Below are 19,374 nucleotides of genomic sequence, written 5' to 3' on the forward strand. Positions count from 1 at the left end.
ATGCGCGAACTGCTGCGCCACAGGGCCGGCCCCTCATCGTGCTTTACTATCAGCAATTAAAACCGTTCAAGAAAGAGGCAGCAGGGGATTCCTTTGGAAATTACACCAATGTGGATATTTTTACCAAAGAAAACTACGCAGGGTGATTAAAGTGCGTTAACATTTCTTCATTATCAATTGCAGAAACCACTCATTTCCTAGCATATACTAGCTACCAAAACTATGTGGTCTGATAGAGAAACATCATATACTAAGAAGCCTCACCAAGAGATAAATGGATAATGCCTGTGATTTCTCCCATCATATCCTTGGAGTCATTAGCTGTGCACCTTTCTGGGTAAAGTGGGATGTAGGAATCCAATATTCATCTCAACCCTTCACCCCTGACCCCTAACCCTGACAAGACCTTACCTTCCCAGGAATCTCTCACATAGCCAGTACATGTAGCCAATAACAAGTCATATGGTGGCCCTTCCCAGTATAGTTTATGAAATAAAAATGAGGTGAGACAGGACAGCACCGTGGCCAAGAGCACAGGTGTTGAATTTATTCTGATCAGGTTCTGAGTTTCAATTAAGTGACTTACCATCTGAGATCTTTAGGCAGCTTCCTTGATGTCTCTGTGTCTTCTTCCTCGTATAGTTCTCATGAGGACAAAGAAGATCTAGCATGGTGTCAAACATATGGTAAGCCTGCAGAGTTAGCTACCAATGAATGTGGATGGCAACCTCGCAGAAAGTTGCAGAAAAGTAAAGGCTTGTTGCCAAAAGCCCATCTTAATCCTCTCAGCCCCCTGGTCTGCTTTAAGGATAGCAACCTAGACCTCTTCCCATGCCTATATCCCCATTGGCTAAATATTCAGTTATAAATTATTTGAATAAAAATCAAAAGAGATGATTCATGCTCTTAAGATACCTGGATTACACCTAGATAAAGGACTTTTACCCAGATGAAGGTATTGGCAAATCACTCCCACATAGTACCATTTAAACATAACATGATATGATATGACATGATACCATAATAGTGGTGTGAAAAAAAATGTTGAGGAAGCATAAACAAGGGGGATCTTGGAACACAGCAGAGAAATGGTGGTTTTCTTCAGAGTAGGGATTCCAGTGGGTATCAAATTGTGACTGCCAGACCAGCGGCATAAGCACTACCTTGGAACTTGCTAAAACGCAAATTCTCAGGCCCCAGCCCAGATTTACTGAATCAAGGACTGCGGGATGTGGCCTAGAAATCTGTTTTAACAATCCTTCTGTGGGATTCTGATGCACCCTAACTATAAGAACTACTGCCCTAAACTAACAGGAAGGAGGAGAGAACGTCTGGCAGAGAGATGGATATACAGAGTGTTGAATGATGTAATGAGCCTTTTAGGATGTTAGTGACCATTCAGGAGTAGAAACACAACAAATGGGAAGGGACCAAGGTTAGAATTGTGGATCTGAGGAGACAAGGACTGGAGAAAGTTGGGGGTGCGGGGGCAGTTAAGTGTGAGGAAAGTGAAACCAGGGGTGGGAGTGAGCCAAGGTCAGGAGCCAGGTGTGGGCAAGTGCATGGTCCAAACCAAACAGGTGAAATGCCAAGAATCCACGTTGCAGAGGTTACTGGTAACTAAGACTGGCAAGGAGTGGTGAAGAGCCAAGATGGGATGTGCGGCATTGTAAGGATTGTTTTCTTTGTCATCAAAAGTCTTACTGGTCCAGGACCTAAAGCAGAGAATGTGACATATGGTCCCTTCCCCATATGGGACTGACTCCAAGACAAGTAAGGAGATCAGAAGCCGGAGCATCGACATCTCTAGCAAATGAGCATTCTTGTGTTTATTTCAAACCAAGGCTTAAAATTTGACCTTTCAAAATTAAACACACCCCCGCCCCACGCCATCCCCCAAATTAAAGAAGGATGTTACCTGGGGATAACTGAGCTCCCTCAGCTCTCTCTGCTCATACTCTGCTCTGAGAGATGGAGATTCTCTTGAGCCCAGTACGCTTTCTGTCCACCAGCTCACATCCCAGGCAAGACCACCACCTATCTCACAGATGACCAGTTTCTTCACCATCGCTTCGCGCATCTCACTCTCTCCTTCAGGGTTTAATTTCCTTCTTACCAACTTTAAAATATCTCATTCAGCAACTTGCTGCGCATGGGAACCTCCTGGTCTTTGTCTAAATAGATTTCTAAGATGTTATTGCATTTTTTTTCACTCAACTCTGTGAAGATATTCTGCTCATCTTCTTGCCCTCCTTTTGCTGATGAGAAACCCACTTTCCATGTTAATGTTGCTCCTTTGTAAGTCCTTCTTCACTTCATGTTTGAAGTTTTGTGGTATTCCTAAGGTGAGGCTTGTGTGGATTTATTTTTTATTTATCCTGGTTGATATTCATTGTGCTTCCTGAGTCTGAAGGTTCATGTTGTCATTTAGTTTGGTAAATTTTCAGTCATTACTGATTCAATTAAATATCCTCCGGTCACCACTACTTTTAGTCTCTGATTCTGAATCTTCTCAATTTAGGTTTCAGCCACCTCTACGTCATGTGTTCTATCTTTTCCCCTCCAAGCTGCATTTTGAATAATTATCTTAGATATGTCTTTCTGTTCATTAATACTTTATCGAAGACTAATCCAGATGCTTGATACATCAGATTAGATCTTATAAAATTTCAATAATGTTTTGGTTTCTAGAAGTTCTATTTGGATATTTTTCAAATATGCTTATTCTGGTTCATAATGGGTTCTTTTCCCTATGGCTTCCATACTATTGTAATGATTTAAAACTTTCCTATCTAAAGTCTCTTTTGGATTTTTCCAATATCTGAGTGTCTCAGGATCTACCATTTCCTCATACAGTTTACAATTTTTATTGTGAGCTCACCTTACCAGGTTTTTTTTCTCCTTGGGAGCTGGAAATTGTGGAAGTCTTGCTACGGAGAATTTTGCATTTGTTTCTTGCTGGCACTCTAGGAATTTCACTGGTCCAGAATCAGTTTCACATTAATTTATACCCTTGAGGAAAGTCCTCAAACATTCATGTAGAGAAAATTATTTCCCACACCTACAGCTTGTACAGGCAAGCCTAGTTTTTCAATTTCTCATAGGAGACTTTTTGTCCACACATAGCCCAGGGCAGAAAAATGCATCCAGGTCATTTCCCTGTGCTAGTGGGAAGAATCTTTCTAGTTCTATCACTGAAGAGTTCTGGCTTTATGAAAGTTCAAGTTCTCTGCCTCACACAAGCCTGAGGCCACATCTCTCAACCTTATTTGGATCTTTAAGCCTGGTGCCTTAGCCCTTAGAGCCCATATCCAATCTGATATCCCTCTTGGCATTGATGGCATCAGTTCAGGAGATGTGTGTTCTAGCTTTAATTTCTCTTTCCATTTCTGACACCAGGAGGATTTCTTTCTTATCTTCCCTCCTTCCTTCCTTTCTTTCTTCTTTCCTTCCTTCCTTCCTTCCTTTCTTTCCTTCCTTCCTTCTTTCCTTCCTTTCTTCGTTCCTTCTTTCTTTCCCTCCTTCCTTCCTTTTCTTCTTTCCTTCCTTCTTTCTTTTTCTTTCTTTCTTTCTTCTTCCCTTCTTTCCTTCCCTCCTTCCTTCCTTCTTTTCTTCCTTCCTTCCTTCCTTTCTTTCCTTCCTTCCTTCCTTCCTTCCTTCCTTCCTTCTTTCTTTCTTTCTTTCTTCCTTCTTTACTTCTTTTCTTTCATTCTTTCCTTCCTTCTTTCTTTCTTTTTCTCTTTCTTTCTTTCTTCCTTTCCTTCCTTATTTTTCCTCTCTCTCTTTTCCTTTCTTATTTTCCTTTTAAGCTCACCTATGTATCTAAGGGTTAGCTAAGTCTGACACACTGGAGAAAATGGGAGGTAACAGACAACCAAAGGTCTCTCTTCAACACCTTTGGCTCTTTGACACCCTTAAGTCTTCTGCAGCTACTTGAGCTTGACCTTTTGGCAACGGTGATTTGAAGCAATTCTATTCTATGTCACTCTGTTTTTGTGACCAGACTGAAATGACATCAATATTTTTCATTGTTGTGCCCTTGCTGCCTGCCACATGCTGTTTATTTTTCCAAATGAATTACTGTGCTATTAACAGAAAGGGGAATATTAAGAGAGCAGGAGGCTTCTACAGGAAAAGCATCCAGGTGTGTAGCAAAGGCAAATGCTTGTCGAAGAACCAGGCACCTCTTCTCAAGGTAGAGTGGTCATTACAAGCCTAGCTGAGTGTCACAGAACATTTCATTTCCTATCTTCTTTCTTCACTTTTTCCCTGTCTCCAAGCACTTCCCCAACCTGAAAGGACAGATCTCAAGTCATTATTTTAATACTGTAGGACTTTCAAGTATACCTCACTGGAGAACTCATTTCCCACTTGTATTAGTCAGGGTAGGTCAGGTTATGCTGTCGTGACAAACACCTAAATGTGAGTGGCCTAAACCAACAAGATTTATTTCTTGCTTATCTACATGACCTTTGTGTGTTGTGACATGTTTCACTTTTAACAGTCCAAATCAACTCACCTGGCCACAGCTAACCTCAAGGGTGCAAGTACTAACCCTACCACGTTCTAGAGAGGAGGACAGGAAATATTCGGCAGACAGAACTCATTACTCCCACACCGCTCTACCCCATTCCAACCTTCTTTGTCTGAGGACAGAAGTCTTTTTGGGGCTACTTCTGTGATTACTGCAGAGGAGCCACTAGGCAGTGCTGCCTCTGTGGAGGAGGGAGGTGCCACAGAATGCCATGGCAGCCCTTGGCAGCTAACTATATCTTCACCTGCTCTGACCCACTGGGGCTGGCGAGGGTGTAAACTCTGCATTACATGCACCTTTCAAAAGTAGTGACTGTTTGCACTTATTTGATCAGAGACACTGTGGAAAGCTAGGCTAACTTGTCATATAAAACAGTGATATTTCCTTCTCAGAACTGTAAAGTCATATGATTTTATGGTTTATGAGTCACTTTTGTTGAATGTCTGAGACAGAAGTATCACTGTCTTCATTTTATATATGCTCAAACTAAGACTAAGAAAAGAGGTGGAGTTAGGTTGTCCTCAGTTTGCTCATCTGTCAAAAGGAACTAATGATAGCCACTTCGTAGATTTGTTGTGAAAGAGAGAGATAACATATATAAAATTCCAAGCATGTTGTGAGTATTCAGCAAATATTTGTTCCCTTTCCATTCAGAGATACAGGGGATTAGCGAGGGATGGATTGACCAGAATTCTTTACAAATCAGATGACACTTCAGCTGAAAGCATGTCACTTAGTACAAAACATTGGTTTAAAATCAGCGACAGCAACAACAAAAAATAATACATACTCAGCTCTTAAAAGTACATTACTATTCCAAAGTAACACGTCTAAAAAATAGCTTTACTATATGTGAAGCTCTGTTTTAAGCTCCTTACAAACATAAACTCACTTAATCCACATGATAACTGTATGAGATAGGTGCCATTACTATCATGATTTTATAGACGATGAAAGTGGGGCACAGAGAGGTTAAGTTATTGGTCCAAGGTCACACAGGGATAGAAATGGGATCTGAACACAGTCAATGTGGCTCCAGAATCCATGCTCTTAGCCAATAGGGTGCCGTTCTGTTTCTGAATGCAGCAAACTTGGTCTATTTGGAACTGCAATTCCCCTTGAAGAATCTGTTATTTCTCCCCAGAATCAGTAAGTGGCGCGTGGCATCGCTAACGAAGCTAGGATGTAACTTGCTCTTCCTTCTTGCCACTCACCTGCTGACACAGTGAAGACGTGGCTGGGGCACGCCGTGTTCCTGGTGGCTGGTGAACTGGAAAGCGGCAGTATCGGTTTAAGACCCATATGTCACTTTTCTTTTAACATCTGAGTTTCCACAAGTTCTTATCTACAGATGGCTATGAAATTTACAGACTTTTTTAGTACCTATTAAGCATTTTATGCAATCTTTAATACCTTGCATCACAATTGGATCAAAGATACTGCAGTCCTATTTATTGGTTTAGCAGACTAAGTGCACAGGAACAACTGTGCTGAAATTCTAATTTATTTCACTATGTACATACGGCCTCAGACTCCTTTTTAACTCTGAAAATGCTACACAGACATTATTTCAGTGGACTTCATAATCAAGTGAAGGTAATATTAAAATAGTTGGTAATTGTCTAGACACGAGCCAGAGAATTCAGTGTCCTAGTCTCTGTTTGGTCTTTGTCAAAGGCAAGAAGCCCTCTGTTGAATTCCTTGTGCTCTTGATATCATTTCTGAGTCATTTCTAAATGGTTCCATATAGGTGTTTTGAGGAGTGATCGGGAAAATAAAACATCTTAACAACAAGTTCTCAGAATCCCATAAAAACTGAGGGGTGTTGACTGACCTAAACTGCCCAGGTAAAGAGGCCTTCCAACAAGAATTTCCACCTAAGGATATCACTAAATAAGTAGTCTGTGACCTTCCTTTATTACCATAAGCACTTAACCCCAATACAGGTGACAATTGCGAAATAAATTAAAAGTGGAAGAAACGTACGAGAAGAAAGCTAGAGGGTATTTACCTCTGCCTAGAAAGGAAATATAAAACAAATAAAACACAGCCATTCCTTCCAAATGAAAAAAAAACTCCAAAAGTTCCTCCTTAATTGGCATGCAACCAGTTAGATCACAAGCCCCTTCTGCTTACCACCCAGTGGTTGAGGGGTTAATACAAGCAGGGAGGGCTACCAGGAGAGCTGATGAGCGCGTCTTGCATGAATAATAATTCTTGAGTGGGAGGGAGACATGCCACCTCCCTCCCCATTTCAAGGTACTTCAGGCTCAACTGGATATAAAAATTAGACAGTGTTCTTTCTGCTTCATACATCACCCAGCAGAACACAGCTGGCTGTTCGGCTCCAGGGCAAACACATTTGAATAGACAAAAATACAGGCTATGTTAGGGTAGCTTGACTGAATTGCCCTTCAACCTGGATTTTTTCTTATTCATTTATTTATTCATTCATTTATTTATCTGACAAGCTGAGAGGCCTTTGAAAATTTTCCCAGTGCCCAGAACACCCTTTCTTTTAATAAGGAGCATTTCTCTCCTAAAATCTTGTTTTATCATTGATCGATACTATCACCATCAGCATCATCTCCATGGCTATGAATCTCAAAGGGACAAGGAGCTGCTGAGGGTCTCAATTTAAGGAGACTTAAAATGAAAGTGGTAGCAATCTAGACTTGCTTAATGCATGTTGTTCTCTGCCAACATTTGCGAATTGGCATTGTTTTACAGATCTAAAGTCAATCTATCAAGTTATCATATCCTGTAAGGCCTATGAAGTGTCCTCTGTAATAACCACCTGCACATCTCGGGGTTGTGGGGAGCTGCCTTTCTCATTTAGGGACAGCTTGGTCTGCCACCAACTTGAAGATTTTGCTGACTGATCTTTGTTGGTAAAGTAAACAATGTGGTTTTCAGAGGGAAGGAAATGTGAATGTTGGAAGATAAGAAATCAAGAGAAGTGGAGGCATATATACATAAAAGGAGAAACGTGGGCCCTTTGAATGGGAATTTCAGTGTTCCTGCCTTTTCTGTAGCCAGAATGAATAAAGGGACAAATCTCCTATTTTATCCACTCAGAATAACACAGCCCAGTGGACAATAAAAGAATTTACTAACCCTGCTCCCAGGACTTCACAGGAGAGAACACTAAGAGATTAGCCTTGCAGACTTAACTGGGGTCATATTAAAGAGATGAAAGCAAAAACAGGGGGACAGACAGAAACAACAAAAAAATTCTTTTTCCTGACTATGATCAAATTGACTCCAGTCCTATGAAAAAATGTATTTGATAACAACATCTGATGCTTCAGAGCATGTGAACAATTGCCCAAATACATAAGAGAGGGAGAAATTATGGGTTCCTCCCACAGAGAGAAGAATGCCATAAGAGCTACATAATTAGATTTAGATATACATTAAGATTATAATTTTTAACTTTAAAAGGACCAAAATTTTTCCTTTTTAAAAATAATCTATGCATGGCTTGTAAAAGCCACATGATGCTTCTGTACTTTCAATGTTGCCTTACATTAGAAGAGTTTACTTGCTTTTTTGCTTTGGGGTATGCATGTATGCGCGCGCACACACACACTTTAATGAATACTTTCTGTGCACAAAAAGGACATTATCTTTGCGTAAAAGCACATATAGTTTCAATCAAATTATGTATAATGAAATCCACTTCTATTTTCTCCTCTCCCTCCAACTTTTTAAACTTCACTCTTAAATAAACCAGCTTTGACACCTCAAAATAAGGAGGAAAGACTTTTTATGGCCAACGAGTATTCTAACTGTATAACTATTTTGTTCCTTCTTGTCCTGAGAGTTGATCTAAAAGCCTAAAGTCTTTTATTGTGACCATGAGTGAGTTTTCCCAGGACACAAGAGTGTAGGGATCTTGGCCAGAGAATATGTGGCAAATGAAAACAAGAGTATAAGCCTACATAACTTAATAAGCAAGAGCTAGTCAGTAAAGATTTTTAACCAAAGGGAGAAAATTACCTAGTGGTAGCAGAGCGGAGGTTTTAAGACCTAGAAGGTGGCCAAGAGAAATGGATGCAGGAGGGTGAGAGAGGAGTCTCTGGGCTCCTAAAAAGGAGATAACGTCTGTATGACTGGGGCACGAGTATCTATTCAGGGACTGATTTTGAACACAGAGGAGGATGGATCCTTGAGAACCCAGTCAGAAAATTCAGATTCTCCATGGGGAGAACAAGGTACATGCCACTTTCAAATCTGCATATGCTTCTACCCATCCCAGAGATGCTAACATTCTCCTTCCAAGGGAACATGCTCCCAAATAACAAAATCCCCAGGAACTTTGATGGACGGAATCAGAATCACAGACCTTTCTGATTAAGAAGGAATTAAGGAACCATGGAGCCCAGGCCTTTGGGATAGTCAATGCCATGAGGTTTTAGTAAAGATTCATTTGTTATCAAGAGTCACAGGCCTCCTCCACGGAGCCTCTATAACCCCTGGCCCTGAGCTTCCTCTATTCCTTTGCCGCCAATGACCAACTTGTCTTTGTCTCCCTGCTTCACCCCTCTTATCTCTCCATTCCACTTCACTCACTCCGTCTTCCTAAATTGAAGCCTCCTTTAACACTAGGCTCACAGACAGCCCACTCCAACTCTCCAGGTCTGAGTTAAAGCCTTCTCTTTCATGTTCTTCTAGGACCCTGGGTTTCTCTCTGTGCATGTTAACACCTCCTATAATTGATTTGTTTACTTACTTGCTTATATTCTCAGAATCCTCTAAGTTTTATAAGGTCAGGGAGTGTGTTTCATTTGAAATCCTCCTCTTGATAAGGTCCAATGCAACATACACATATGATAAGTATTTGTTGAAATAAACTAAACTGGGGGCCCACCCAGTGGCGCAGCAGTTAAGTTGGCACATTCTGCTTTGGTGGCCCTGGGTTCACCAATTCGGATCCCAGGTACCCACATGGCACTGCTTGTCAAGCCATGCTGTGGTAGGTGTCCCACATATAAAGTAGAGGAAGACGGGCATGGGTGTTAGCTCAGGGCCAGTCTTCCTCAGCAAAAAGAGGAGGATTGGCAACAGATGTTAGCTCAGGGCTAATCTTCCTCAAGAACAAAAAGCAAAAAAACAAACAAAAAAAGGAAATAAACTAAACTGAAATTCCAAAACAGGTTTTTAGAGATTTGTTCAAAATGACAATTTTTAAAGACACCGAAAGGAGAGAGAGGAGAGGGATAACCTTTAATTATTCAATGATCTTTATAAGTAATGGCATCTAGGGAATATCATAACTATTAAATATAAATTATAGTCAAAGCTACACTTAAAAATGGAAGTCAGTTGACTACCAGACAGAGAATATTCAAGTGAACATCAAAGGAAGTTTGGATAGATAACGCTGACTTGGAACTTTTGCCTTTAGATACATTCAATTGGCCATGGAATTCCTTGTTTAGACAGGTGTACTTTGTGTTGTCCTTTGCATCACTAAGCCACAGCAACCTAAGGTGTGGGAAGATTTCTGGAGTCTCTGTGATCCCCTGTCTTTCATACTCTTCCTGGTTATGTCAAGCTTGAATGACATGGCTTACCCCACTCTGTGAATTTTGTTTGGCAAATTGTATTAGGTGAGTCTAGAGGACAAAAAAAAAGAGAAAAAAATAAAATAGCTCATACTCACTATGTGCCAGAAATTTCCAAAGAATTCCACATACATTAATTAATGTAATCCTTACAACTGTTCAAGGTCAATATTTGCATCACCAGGTGAGGAAACTGAGTCTCACTGTGATGAAGTCACTCTTCTAAAACAATACAGCAAGTGAAGAGTAGAGACAGAATTGGGATGGAGGCCTGCTTGACCGTGCAATCCCTGTGTGATCCCCAGGTCCCCCAGCCCACAGTCCTGGTTCATGGAGAGGAGGGTTTACTGCAGAGGACACAGGGATCCTCTGCTATTGAGATGATGCACAATAGAAACATTTAGCCACACTCACAAAAGGAGTCATATGGCATAGTGGATGCATTAATTAATCTGGGGAGATAGACCTAGGAAATTGACCTATAAATTCATTCATTCAACAAAATATTTATGTCCTTGTATTCATGACAGGAGATCAATACCAATATTACTTGACCACCATTCATGCATCCCATGCAGGGGAAGAGAAATTTATCCCATTAACATTTAGTGGAATAAATAAATGAGTGATTTTACCCCTTCCATGTTATGTTTAATGTGCATTGTGGTTATCATTTCCTCTTTTCTCTTTCTTAATATTTTCTGGCTTAAGTTTCTATTCATTCCCTTTGTCACTCTTAATAATTTGGAAGTCCCACTGTGTTTCTTAATGTGACTAGTTATTATTTTCTCATTCTTATTATATTAAACTTTTATTCCTCTACTATTATATTTGAATATGAGAGGTAGACGTCCCACTCTTCCTCATCACACTGAACACTGAAGCTCAACAAGATGAAATATGACTTCCAAGGTCATTTTTCTATGTCCCATTCTTACTCCCAACTCTCAGATTTTGTTGAGATAAACTTTAGTTCTGGGCTATTATCTTTATTTTCTCCCATAGTAGAATGCCTCTTTTGTTTCAAAAATCATTATTTAACCAATATACTATAAATTTGTTTTGACATTTCTCAACCATTTATATTAACTTATGCATTGCATCATTTGCTGCTTGCCAAGCTTTTCTCTTTTCTTCATTTTTGCATTGCTGTTATGAATCAATTGTCAATTATTTGAAATACTTTTTTGTGAAATTTTCCATAGATAAATGGCATCTTGTTTGAATTTCTCTCCTTTTGTTCTAAATAATCACTGTTATTTCATGATCTTTGGGCTTCCAGAATTGTAGATAAGAAATCTGATGCTAGTCTGATCCTTTCTTCTTTGTAAGTGAATTGTTCTTTCTAAGTGGAAGCGTATACATTCTTTTTGTCCTTAGATTCAGTAATATCCTGGATGTATGTCTTTTATTAATTCTGCCTGAGACTCCAGTCAGCTCAGTCAATCTGCTCATTCAAGGCCTTCTGAGATCAGGGAAATGTTCTCTCATCTACATAAGCATCATCCTTTTTCTCTCCAGAAGTCCTACTGACTGCATGTTAGTGCTGAACCTTCTCTCCAAGCCTCCCATTTTCCCATCTTTGTTCCTATATCTTTGTCTATTTGTGAGGCAAGCTGTTTTTTCGGTTGATCTTCCACCCACCACTTCTGTTTTAACAGGGTCTATCTTCTTTTTCAAATCATCTATTGGAGTTTTAAAGTCATGGACCATGTTTCCTAAATTCAAAACAGAAATCCTTTTTTGTACTCCAGTTTTACTCCTTTGAGAACACTACTGTTTTTAATGAAATACCTCAATTGACATTTTCATTGTCTCTACTTCGGCGGGGGCTGCCTGTTCCAGACAATCACATAGGTCTTCCCCTCTCAGATTGCTAGGGCCCTTGAGTTGTAACTTGTTTTTGCCTCATTATGCTATATAAGCCTTGGGCAGTCCAGTTAAATTGTTCAAAAATTCTTTGAACTAGGAAAAACCAGAAAATGGGGAAAGACAATGCAGTCTCCACCCTTATGGATCATCAGAAAACAAGTTGGCAAATAGTTCACCCTGTGCGAGGTTTTCTGCTCCTGAACCTCCTAGAAACATGTGGCAGCCCTCTCCTAATTTCAGGGACTGAGAGCAACTCAGCGCACCCACATAACTGCCCCCCTCATGCCCTCCAGGACAGTTGGACCAGGCAAGTCTTCTCAGAACGACAGAAAATTGATCTATGCAACATTTGCTGAAGGGAATCATGTCAGCTGACCGCTCTGGCAGGTAGAGAATTCTGGATTCTCTTCAGTCCTCAGGGACAAACCAGACCTCTTTTCTATAACTGGTAGCCTGGCTCCTTCCCACACAGAACCATATCCTGGAGCTGTTCTTTCCTTAGAACTGAAATATAAGACCCCCTCCAGGGTCTACCAGCCTGCCTCCTCTAGTCGATGTCTTGTGCTGCAGAGGGAGATAGGAAGGAATGAGAGTCAGAGCCACATGTTCTGGTTGCTCTCTTCCCAGAATTTCCTCAGAACATACTTACTGAGTACTCATTATGTGCTGCCAGTGGGACATATTAGGATGGAGCAATCAGATACATTCATAGCTTGATCATGGAGCACAATTTTTAATGTTTGTTTTAAAAAAATCATTGCTAAAATTACAGTTAAAAGAACTGAAAGGTTCTAAACAACCTCTGAAGATATATAACACAGGAGGAGCAGAGCTGCAAACATTTTTATTTAGTGATGCATGAAACCTTCATTAATATGTAGAACTGGATTGACACTATACATTTAGGGAGTGCAACACAACCATCTGAGTACATTTTAGACTGACTTTTTCTGCTTGGTAGGGCTTCAGAGCTAACAAAGCAAATTCACCAGTATCTCGTAGATGCCCAAGAGAACTCATGATATAGGTATTATTTTCACTCCCAAAGCCCTGGTGAGTCCACAGTCCAGGTTAGGTTAAATGATTTGCCGAATAAATACTGAACAAATAGTGTAACCTAAATCTATTTATGCCAAAAGCCAGCTCCAACATACTGTGAAACTTCCTACCATAGGATCACCAATAACATCGAATAGCAATATCATGGCAGGATGCTAGCTTTAGTTTCCTAAAGCAATGGTTCAATTTGTACAGTGTAACAAGTTGATCAATATACTTTAGCAGAGTGTGCATTAACTTTTTAGTCCAGAGATGGATTTACAAGCAGATTCTTTTCCTTCTGAATAACTATAACTGTACAAAAGTTAGACAAAGTAAATTCGGGAAACACACAAGCTTTAATGTCACCTTCCAGCTCCCAAGATCCAGTAGGGAAGAATGGGGAGGAATCTCTACCCCAGAAGGGAATTGGGAATTGCTGTCGCTTGCCTTTCTTAGCAGGAATGTATGCTTTTAGATGAGAGAGAAATTCCCCTGGAAACTTACGTGTTCCAAGGAATTGAGGTTTTTCTTTTCCAGCAGGGGAGGAACAATGCTCTCGTCAGCAGTTGTCAGCCACATAGTATTAGCACATGGACTGGGTAAGGATCTTGTTGACATTAGATGCTTTCTATGTATTGAGTCAACTGACTGGAGTGCTGACACCTATCAAGAGTTGCTGGGCATTCAAGAGCAGAGGTGCCCAGACATCCTTCCCTTAGGTATGTCCAGCTGACTCGTAAGTATGCATAGCCAATCAATCTTAAAGATGGTGTCATAGGCAAATTATATTAGTCCACCTTATATTTAAGTTCAATAAGCTTAACCAATTAAAGGAATAATCCCATTACCCAGGTCATAGAGCTACTTAATTGAGGGTTCCAGCCCCCCAAAGAGTTTTGTTTCAGAGACCTCTATCAATACAAGTATATATAAATATACTCCTAGCCTTAGGTTCCACATTACAGGAATGTCTCCACTGTTGCATAGTTACCACTTTTCTATAATTCCTACCTTCCTTACTCCACGAGTCTCATCATTCCCTAGACACTGGCTTTCTTATTGGAATGCTTCATCTTTAGAAGCATATTATTTTCACAACTCCAGATACCAAATTTGAAGTAGATTATTTCTAATTTCAGTTGTGTTTTTTTTTTTAAATCATACTCATGTTTTTAATTGCCTTAGCTTTTTAAAAGAAAAACTCCTTGCACACATCATATTTATGAGTCTCATTTCTGAGGGAACTCTTCAAAAATGCTCAAAACACACAGGTACAGGCCCCCTGAGAGCTGACAGGTTGAGAATAAGATGAGCTGGGTTAAATCGTTGCCCCTCTAATTACATCTAAGGGAACCATTGATTCCATATTTGATAATACACTGACCCTGCAGTAAGGAACAGATTACAGTGGGAAAATAGAAGTGGTTACTCATATTTTGTCGGTGAGGCAGTTTTCCTACTGACTTAACTATAGTGCCTGGAATCTACAGAAAAGGTATTCCGCAGATTGGTCAAATTATTTCCTTTGTAGATCCTCTATAGGAAGTTAAATGGACATTTCTTATGTTGTCTGCTTTAAAATCTCAAAAGTAAATACCCTATAAGTGCTTTAGACTTCAGTTCCTTATTTTTAAAAATCCTTTCATTATCTAGTTTATTTTCACACATTACTTTTCTACACCCTATTACTTAAACTCTTACAAAATGTTTTTCTGCGTTTTTTTCCTTATCAATTGGCAACAGTGATTTATAAAATGAAGAGAAAGAGGACTCTAAGAGCATATGTATGTCTTTATTCACACGTATGTATATGCACAGATAATATGTGCATCTCTATGAAATAGAAATATATGTATAGTGATCAAATAGTCCTAAGTAAATAATAAGAGATTTTAAAGAAGAATTTTTTTATCACACCTCTTCTTGCACTGATCTAACATTTTAGACTTTTCAAAGCTGCTTTACATTTTTTGACACTGCAATAGTGAGGTAGGGCAGATATTAGCCTTAATTTAGAAAGGCTTAGGCAGAGAGAGAGATCAAAGTCAAAGTCGGAAAGTTAGTGATAGAAATAGCACTTGAGTTCCTGGCTCTTAACCTCAGCCTCCTTCTGCAAACAAAGCATTGAATGAAGAAACACATTGCTAGTAATAAATTACTAGGGCCACATTGCACTTGCAGACAGAGTTGGTCAAATAAAACTGGGAGATAGGATAAGAGAGTCAGCTGTTCTTCGGGGATCTCCCCGTGTCTGGTCATATCCCTGGCTCTTTCACCAATCCATCCCCTTTCTATTCTCTAACCCTACGATAGCAGGCCTCCACACCCCTAGCCACCATCCTTGTTCCTTGGTCTGAAGGCTTTGTCCTATTCCAGCCTCAGCTCGCTCTGTGGTTCCTCGTTGCCTCCATCAAGACAGCGCCAGGTCCCCAGGCAAAGACCTTGCCTTGCTCTCAAGCTCCTGGGCATGAGGCTGGGAGGGCTTTGCTCCAATGCAAGTACCCAGGAAGATGCTAGGAACATGTCCTGCCAGGAACGGGAGACAGACGATGCTCCCTCCCTCTCTGCCAGCATTCCAGGGGAGATTAGATCTTTTGGAGATTGTCCATTTGCCCCTCCACATCCTTTTAACATGAACGGGGTAAATAATCGTGTACACAGCCCCCTGCCTCAGAGTGCTGCCTTACCTCTACATGCCATCACTTATAGTGATCGTATATATCCCAGGGCAAAGAAGCTGAGGAAAGGAGCAGAACGTGTCACTTTACTGACACAGAAATCTTTTCCACATTAATAAGGGTTTTTAAATACATGAATATAAAAACTGAATGGGGAGCTGATCAAGTTCAATTACAATAAAAATACAGATTGGGTGAGCATGCAGACATTTACCTCATCAAGTCAGTAATTCAATAGCTTTTCATCTTTGGAAGGCTTTTATATGCCCAAGCTTTATTTACCTAACCCCAGAACAGCAGATATATGAGGTTCCTAGTTTTAGACAACATGAACAAATGTAAATACACTAATCTCAAGAGATGGTTTAGTCTGAAAATCTAATATATTTAATGCATATTTAAACTGTGTTAATTGATTGATCCCAATCTACTACTAAGATTGATCCTAATCAGTCTATTAAGTTTAATACCTATTTTTTACTGGATCAGTTGATTGATCACCATTTTTAAAGAACAGGCATCCCAGGGAATATTACTAACCTTTGATGTTCTTAGCCTACAGGACAAGCATAGGTCCTACTGCACAAAATTATTTAGGTATCTTTCTCCAACACAACAGAGGTCAAGGTCAGCCTTGGGCTAACCATGGCTGCTCAGATATCCCTCATAAAAAATATTCTGTGCTTTGCCCTAGCTTTGGCATCTTAACAGCTCCAAAGTCTACCAGTGGTTCTGAGCTCTGCTCAGGAAATACAAAGAGTTCAGAAACAAAGTGAAGAAAGACACTATACCCAGACACAAGGTGATTAGTCATCAGCTATCTTCTCAAGTTCACTAGAAATTCTAATCAATATATTCAGATCAGTGGAGACCAGTATGCCTATTGCAGTGTTACCTTGGAATTTACTCTTCTTTTCTTAACACACATGTACTGACCTATAGAGTGAACAAGACCTGAGTCTGTGGTTCAGCAAAGTCATTTATTGGATATGGAGCTTTGGAAAGGTCATTTAATCTCTGTAAACCTTAGTTTCCTTGTATGTAAAATGAAGCTAATAATAAAACTTACCTTATAGACAGAAGATTGAATAAGTGTGCTTATTATAGTGTCTGGATAAATACAAATGTTAGCTATTATAATTGTTATTCAATAGTTCAATTACTCAAGCCCTACTCAGCTTCTCCACAGGGGTAGGTCTTCCGTCTTCCTTGGTGGTAGAACTATAATCCTCTTCTTATATTATTTGCAAAAGTGAACATTATTAGATGCATTCATATTATTTACAAATTTCAACTAAAATATTCTTCCTTCCTTTTTACCCAGCCCACTTTTGCTTGCATATTAGGTTCCAAAATTCTGTCCTTCGGGGTTGAATTTTTCCATGCATGATCTCAGCCAAAAGGTGATTTTTTTGTTTAAACGCTGAATCAAATTCACTCCGTCTACTTTTGAATTAGAAGCAGATGAAAGTAACTTATTTTATTTCTCTGCCTGAAAGAAACATAGGGCTGTTTCTGTGCCCAGATAATTCACTAATAGCTGAAAGTATCCAAATATCTCATCTTCACTCAGGAAGTCTCCTGGCTAATTATGAAAATATTAATTAAGTTAGGGGCAATTGAAAAGAGTTACTTTTGAACCTGCTCAATGTGAGCTAGTATTGAGTTACTACTGTATTTGTATGGAGTCAGGTTTCAGAAACATCTGGGAACAGGTTCCCATCAAATATAACTATGGCTTTATGATCTTCTTTCTCTCGGGAAAGAGAGAGGATCCTACTGTCAGTCAGTACATTTGACCTTTGGAAATTACTCAAAAGTTAAATTTGTCCGAAACCATTCAAAAATATGCCAAAACTCTTTTCTAACGTATTGGTTTTGTGTTCTGGAGATTGCCCATTTGCCCCTTCAGAACCACTGTCCACTATTCCCACCTTGCTCTGTACTCACTAAGGCTGATCCTCATGGACACCATCCTTGGATTCATTTGCCCCAGGGCTTATAACTGGTTTCAACCAATAGGCAGCAGAGGTTTGAGCTTAAACAGTGAGAAGAGAGTGAATTTGGGATGTACTCCCTGCTCCCCTTGTGCTAGGTTGCTGTGGGTTGACTGTGTCCCTCTACCAAAGGCTCCTGTCCTGCTCCTGTTTACATCCAGTGATTCTATGCAGCCTTGGCTAGTTGCTCCCTCACCTCACTCTTTTGCCCCTATAGGCGTTGGGATGTTAATAACTTCCTGATATTTCTAGCTCTGGGCTACTGCCCACCACTTATTGGTTTCCTTAAACTCCATCCAGGCTGTTAAGTTAGTCCCTATAGGAAACTTCCAGAAATTATCCATTTTTGAGTGTGCCATAGCATACTTTGTGTTAAAAGCCTGTTCAGATTCTGTTCCCTCTGCCCAGCATAAGAGTCCCTGTCCTATCTGCCCAGAGAACACCCATTCAATCCTTTGAGACCTATCATGAAGGACAGCTCCTCTGTGAAACCTTCCCTTTCAGTCCTCTAGACTGTGAGTAACGTCCTTCTCTGGGCTAAAGTCTTGAGACAGGTTGCATGGGTTCAAATCCTGGCTCTACCAATTACTGCTTGTATGACCTGGCATCAATGAGTTGCTTAACTTTCCTGGGCCTCAGACTTCTCGTAAAATAGTTTTGGGAGTTAAACTAGTTACTGCTTTTAATGTGCTCAGAATACTTCTTGCAGCATTTGAATCAATAAACATTATTATTGCTGTCGTTACTATTGTTGCTCTTAATCTATATCATTAGGCTGTCCATGCCAGTCATCTTTGTCTCCTTGGCCTTGGCCTTGCACTAGTGGATTTTCATAAGTATTTACCGAACCTTGGAAACAGTGAATCTGGTAATTAACGTTCTCTTCTCTGGGCTGCTTTCCACTTCCAAGGAGACACTGAAGGCTGTTTGAAGTGTAGAATTCCATTTTGATTTTTTTTTATGGAGTTGGATTTGAAGAGAAACGAAGAGCTCAGACACTGGGATTACGTTTACTTTGGATTCTCTGGTAAACCCTTTCAGGTTAAAAAGTTACAACAAGCTAAACAACCTTCAAAGAAAAGAATTGTTCCCGAATTTCCAGTATATGATACTGTTCTTTAGAAACACACAGAGAATTGAAGAGAACCCAGCGCATACGACACTTTAAAGTAGCAAACATGGGTGAGAATTTGAGAGAATGCCTATCTAAGACTGGCAGTTCCCCAGAGCCAAATTTTCAGAAAAATGACAGGTAACCTACTCAGTTTGATTTTTTTTCTATCATGAAGAGCCATCGTCTGAAATGACAAAATCTGAGAGTTACATCTACTCCTTCGAGGTTACTGTTGATCACGAGGTAGTCTGCAGTAGATAAAATTTGTTCAAAGCAAACTTATTTGCTAGAAAATATGGCAAATTGATTATTGAAGTGAAAATTAAATGTTCAGGTGAGTCAACTATGCACATAAGTTGAAACCAAGTGAGTTTCCCAATCTACTCCAGAGACTATATTCCGTTTCTGGAACAGAAATTACATCCCCAAACCAACTTTGTTTCATGTCTAGACACAACCACCACAACAGTCTCTGTTGTCCAGCAATCAAGTCTAGCCTTTCCTATGAAAGGAAAATTTAAAATTAGGAAGAGAAAGATGCAATAGAAGTTAATTATATACTGTTTGC

This window comes from Equus asinus, chromosome 8 (genome assembly GCF_041296235.1).
Source record: "Equus asinus isolate D_3611 breed Donkey chromosome 8, EquAss-T2T_v2, whole genome shotgun sequence".
Classification (NCBI taxonomy): domain Eukaryota; kingdom Metazoa; phylum Chordata; class Mammalia; order Perissodactyla; family Equidae; genus Equus; species Equus asinus.